The following is a 6,130-nucleotide window of genomic DNA, read 5'->3' as shown; positions in this document are numbered from 1 at the left end:
TGCGGAAATTACGGTAATTCGCACGTCAATAATATTTTCCGAACCTATATCAGTTAATGCAACCGTGCATACCAACGGTGAAGTTTCGCTGAGCGTTATTGCAGTGTTTATTTTTTTGAACCACGGTCGATTTTTCAGAAATTCGCTTCCAACGTGTACACATCTGTGGCTGTGATTGACAGGTGGGTCAAAACTCGCATCGCAATTTCGCTCTTGATGTGTAAGGACCTTTAGTCTTGAGTCTATTATTATGACCCAGTGTTTTTAAAGACTTCCACAGCTTTTGGGGGTTGTTTTTATTTCCTGCAATTTTTTCGTTAAAATAGTTCAGTTTGGCCGTTTTGATCAAATTGATTACTCCATTTCTTAGTTTTTTACAGTTCTCTAAGAGCTGTTCATTTTTAGTTTTTCTGTATTTAGAGAAACTGACATTTCTCACTGTAATGGCTTTTAAAATCTCGGCGGTGACCCAGGGCTCCGTTCTAGCTTTTACCCTTGTCACCTTTGAGGGTACGAGCCCATCTATAACCGACAGGAAGGTGGTTTTAAAACATGACCAAGCTTTCTCTGTCGACGTGCAGTTGGACCAATCCAATTTGGCCAGAGTTGTTGTCTGCCAACGTCTCCGCCTCTTGGGTTGTCTCGTATTTGTTGATCAGTTCCAGCTAATAGAAGCCCAAAGAGCCAGTCCAAGGAAGTGGAATCAGTCAGGGAATTGTTATCAATGAGCATGCTGTAACCAGTGTTGGGGGTAATGTACCGTAACGTGTTACTGTAATCACATTACATTTGTCGGTAAGGAGTGTAAGGCACTACGGTTCATAAATCCAGTAATCACATTACAGTTACTAATCAAACACTTAAGTCATTACTTGCATACCTTATTCAATTTTCAGCGGGATCGGGTTTGAATCTGCAGGATTATGGAGAAAACAACGTGCTAGTTTCATTCACTCGATTGCGTAAACTGTAGAGACACGTCTTTGTGTGGCTAGAATGGATGGGCTGGGGGGAGGGGAGGAGTAACGATTGGTTAGGATTTTAGGCATTAGTGATGCGCGGGTCACCCAGAACCCGCCGGGTCCCGCGGGCTGGCCCGCCCCGCAGGCGGTCTGGGTTGGCAAATTATGAAAATATCGCGGGTGCGGGCGGGGCAGGCTCAGAACGTGACAAAGCAACATTATAAAATACTTTAGAGCAGTGAAACACGCAGAGTAACCCTTTATTAAGACGTGAACTCTCTCTCACACACATGTAGGCTACACACAATCAGACAGACAAGGCGACTCTGAAGCCGTCTGCACCTGCTGCACTTTATAGCCTACATGGAGTAAAGAAACGCTTCAATGAGGTAGCCTATGTACTCTCAAAACAAACATTTTGAAAGGATTATTCACTGTAATTATTATTTGAAGTGTCCATAAAACGAATGCCACCGCAGGTTTTCTGTTGTGGACTCGACTGTGATCTATTTGTCAACTTTACTGCAACGTGAGTAGGCTACATGACCAATTGAGAGCGCATGAGGTAATTAAAAGAAATCAGACAGCGAGTCTGAAGCCGTATCTGCAAGCCGTCTGCACCTGCTGCAAACGTGACCAATTGAGAGCGCATGAGGTAATTACATTACATTACATTACGTCATTTGGCAGACGCTTTTATCCAAAGCGACTTACAATAACACATTTTTGTCAGCAATAGAGCAATCAACTATGGAGCACAGTCTATGACAACTACAACTTCTGAAGGAACAGTGGTACAAGTTTAGGTTAGTGATACAAGTTTAGGTTAGTGTTTTTTTTTTTTTTTTTTTTTGAAAGAGAGAGAACGAAGTTAGATCAAGAAGGGCCCAGATGGAGCCTGAAAAGGAGTGTCTTTAGTCTTTTCCGAAAGATCGGCAGTGATTCAGCTGTCCTGACCGAAGGTGGAAGCTCGTTCCACCATTGAGGTGCCAGGGACGAGAAGAGTCGAGATCGGGATAAGCGACTTTTGAGCCCCCGTAGCGAAGGATGGGCGAGGCGACCTGCACTGGTGGAGGAGCGAAGGGAGCGCTGGGAGGTTTGGAACCTGATTAACCTAATTAAAAGAAATGGGGAAGAATAATTAGTGTTTCTGTAGCCTACCTCTACCTGCTACCTCCATTTGAAGACCTTGGATTAATTGAAGAAAGACCAATAATAGCTGAGTTTGTAACGCGACGAAGCAGAAAGAAACCAACACATGAAAGCAGCCGCGCAACGCATGTGAGTGTCTGTGTATGTGTGTGTGAGAGAGAGAGAGAGAGAGAGAGAGAGAGAGAGAGAGAGGGGAGATAGACAGAGTTACTTTGCACACCTTGGAGAGCTCTGCTGCAGTATTAATTGCAATTAAATTGGCCGTTGTAGGCTGCTGGGTTGGGTTGGGTTGGGAATTTTCAGATATTTTAACAGGCCGGGCGGTTGGGCTGGTGCGGGCCTTAAAAAACCCTGACCCGCGCATCACTATTAGGCATGATGAGTGACGATCCGTTGGTTCACGCGTCCGGGTCCCTCCAGTCGATCCATTCTGACAGTACGGTGTCCGTAATGGCTCAATATAGACCATTGTAAACACAATGACTGGACTGATCAGATGCGGGCTGAGGGGAAAATAGCAGCGTGCAGTAGGGTTGGCACGCTGGACGATGGCATCGACCATCGTGATGGGCCGACCTCTGAGCCTTCTACATCGGATCATCGTAATTAATTATCTGTTCGAATAAAAATTGTGCCGTTTTAATAATAAAAAAGGCCAAGTCCACTTACCATGACACGCGGGGGACGCGCCGACGGCATTAAACAAGCGCACCCAGTTCAGTTCAGGGAAGCCTCCCCCTCCTGGGTGCGCTTGTTTAATGTCTCACGTGAGAAGTCGGCTGTGTTGTGAAAACGTTTTAAGACAAAGAAGAAACTTCACGTTCTTTAAAAAAAAAAAAAAAAAATTGCTTGCTGTTTTTGTTAATTTGTTCGTTTGTTTTTTTGTAATTAGACCATATGGAAAGTTTGTAATTTATAAGATGAACTGGGTTAGGGCATTTACAAGCTTATAGCTTCAGCCCTAACCTTTTCGGCCAGCATCGTATGTTTGTTTTGTTTCGCATGTTTGTTTGTTTTTTTGTGATGTGGCGCGAAATAAACTTTATTCATTCATTCATTCATTCATTTCCTGTTTTCAACCCAAAGTGAGTACAAGTCTTCAACTGTGAATTTAATTCGCCTGTTTCCAAAGTGAAAGTTGGAGTCGCTACTCGCTCCAGATACAGCAGCTGCGTTTCTCTAGCAATTTCTCCTCAACTCTCATCACATTAGGTTCAAAAGCCCACTCGAATCTAACGTTGTATCAGCCAATAATTCAGTACGTTTTCTGCCAGCTAGTTAAATTCAACACACACACGTTGTTGGTGAGGATCTGTAACGTTAACATTATTTGTTTTGCGCTGTTCAAATTGCTTGTTGCATTGTCAGAGGAAATGTTGCCAGTGTAAGATATTGTTATGGTGTAAGTGGTTATTTTCTCGGTATAGCTGCAGTACAGAGCTTTTATTTTGAAGGCAGGCAATGGAAGTGTTGTGTGGTGAGCGCCTGATGCTGTATGTTGGACCCAGGGAGAATAATAAATCCTGGTGTCTCGTGTTGGGTCGTCCAAAGTTGTAGTTGTCTCCGTTTCAGAAAAACAAATATCATGTGTATGTCATCCTTATTATTAGGATAGGGATTTGTGCTGATATGTGGGCATATGTAGCGTAAGGCAATGTTGTTAACTGACAACGCATCTCAGTCGATGTTTAGGAGTAACACAAAATTAAGTAAAGTAAGGCATTACTTTTTTTGAAGTAATGTGTAATATATTACTTTTTTGAGTAACGACCCCCAAAACTGGCTGTAACCGATCGATTTAGTGCCTAGAGTTTTCCGCCAGGAAAGCAGTCCACTCCAAAATCCTCCGATGGCGCCAGGCAGACGAGCGCTGAGGAAACATCCTCTCTGTGAGAAAGGAGGTGTAGAAAAGCTGCAAACTCACAGTAGCGCCCGGCGAAGGCAATGAATCCCTCTATGGACAGTTCATCTACAGTAAGTCCTCTATGGACAGTTCATCTACAGTAGGTCCTCTATGGACAGTTCATCTACAGTAAGTCCTCTATGGACAGTTCATCTACAGTAAGTCCTCTATGGACAGTTCATCTACAGTAAGTCCTCTATGGACAGTTCATCTACAGTAAGTCCTCTATGGACAGTTCATCTACAGTAAGTCCTCTATGGACAGTTCATCTACAGTAAGTCCTCTATGGACAGTTCATCTACAGTAAGTCCTCTATGGACAGTTCATCTACAGTAGGTCCTCTATGGACAGTTCATCTACAGTAAGTCCTCTATGGACAGTTCATCTACAGTAAGTCCTCTATGGACAGTTCATCTACAGTAAGTCCTCTATGGACAGTTCATCTACAGTAAGTCCTCTATGGACAGTTCATCTACAGTAAGTCCTCTATGGACAGTTCATCTACAGTAAGCGCGGAGCAGCGATAAATCAGTCCTCTCGGCTCAAGAAGAGAGACAAGTCTGAAGTGGCACGCCCTCCGCTGTTGGCATATATGGGGCACCTCCCCATGCCAGGCGGAGGGGCACGCCCCTTTTGCCCACCCCATTTTCCAAATGGTGTAGAGATATTAGTCTTCTAAGTCACTTGCAGGAGCAAGATTCCCCGTAACGAGTGTTTTTGGATCAAACTAAGCGTGACATTTCAGTTTTATGACAAACTTTTTGACATGTAATGTTCTTTTAAATCGACAGAATTTACGTGTGGACTTCATGGCACAATTAAAATGGGATCAAAAAAACGATCATCTCTTTTAGCGTTCACCACCCTTCATATTTTTTTTGCAGCTGGTTCGTAGCTGAAACAGGAAGTAGGCGGTCAATTTGGCTCTCTATTTGTATCAGAATATTCCAGCTCACCCCATTGGCTGCAGGCTGCTGTCCGTCAACCAGCATCAAGGGGCTTCTGGGCCGTGATTGGCTGTCAGGCAGAGAGGGGCGGGGCTTTTCTGAGGAGACAGTACAGTACACAGACACTGACTGACTGTTTCTATTCATATTTTTCTTAAAGGATCAGTTCACCAAAAAATGAAAATTCAGTCATCTCCCCCCCCCCCCCATGCTGATGGAAGGATGGGTGAAGTGTTTTAGTCCACAGAACAGTCCTGGAGTTTCACAGCTAAACACTGTTGCAGAATTCTAAACAATTTAAGTTGATGGTGACAAACTTTCAAACGTAAAAGACAACAGGAAACATTCCATGCTTCTCACCTGGCACAATCCAAGTAAGCCCTGAGATGCCGAGTCAAGTTGAAAAGACGTCATTTACACCCTATTTTTAGCTGAAATCTGTACTGTAGCCAGGTGCTGTAAGAAGAAGAGGTGCAGTTACTGTAGCCAGGTGCTGTAAGAAGAAGAGGTGCAGTTACTGTAGCCAGGTGCTGTAAGAAGAAGAGGTTTGAAGCTACTCTTAGGGTGCTAACAAACAGCCATAAACAGACAATTACCCAGGCTACCCATGATAACATCATACTACACGTTGGCACCAACAATGCCAGGTTTAAACAATCGGAGATCACAAAGCACAGCATAACTAGGACCTGTGCTTTTGGTAGCAAGATGAGTCGGCATCCATTAATTGTCTCTGGTCCCCTCCCTGTCACACTTAACTCTGACATTTTTAGCAGGCTGTTTTGGCTCAACAACTGGCTGGCCAAACACTGTGCTGATAAGGGCTACCTATTCTTAGATAACTGGCCCTCTTTTAGAAGCATGACTGGCATGCTTAAGATGGATGGCATCCACCCTACCCCATTGGGTGCTAGCACCTTATCAAAAAACCTGGATAGTTGCCTACGGCAAACCCAGACTATTATCCTTGAATGACAGTTTCACCCACAACATGCAGGGCCACAGGCTGCTAGACAGCCTGTTAGTTCTACTTGTGCGGTTATGGAGTCTGCTAGTTCAATTAACTTAGTCTATCCAATACAGACTGTGCTCCGTCCGCGCCGCACTATTACTAGTAACCGACCCATAAACGCTCTGCAATATCCTAACCCAAACCTTATTGTTAT

The sequence above is a fragment of the Poromitra crassiceps genome, assembly GCF_964638095.1.
Source record: "Poromitra crassiceps genome assembly, chromosome: 2".
NCBI lineage: Eukaryota > Metazoa > Chordata > Actinopteri > Beryciformes > Melamphaidae > Poromitra > Poromitra crassiceps.
Note: the sequence above shows the minus strand (reverse complement) of the source record.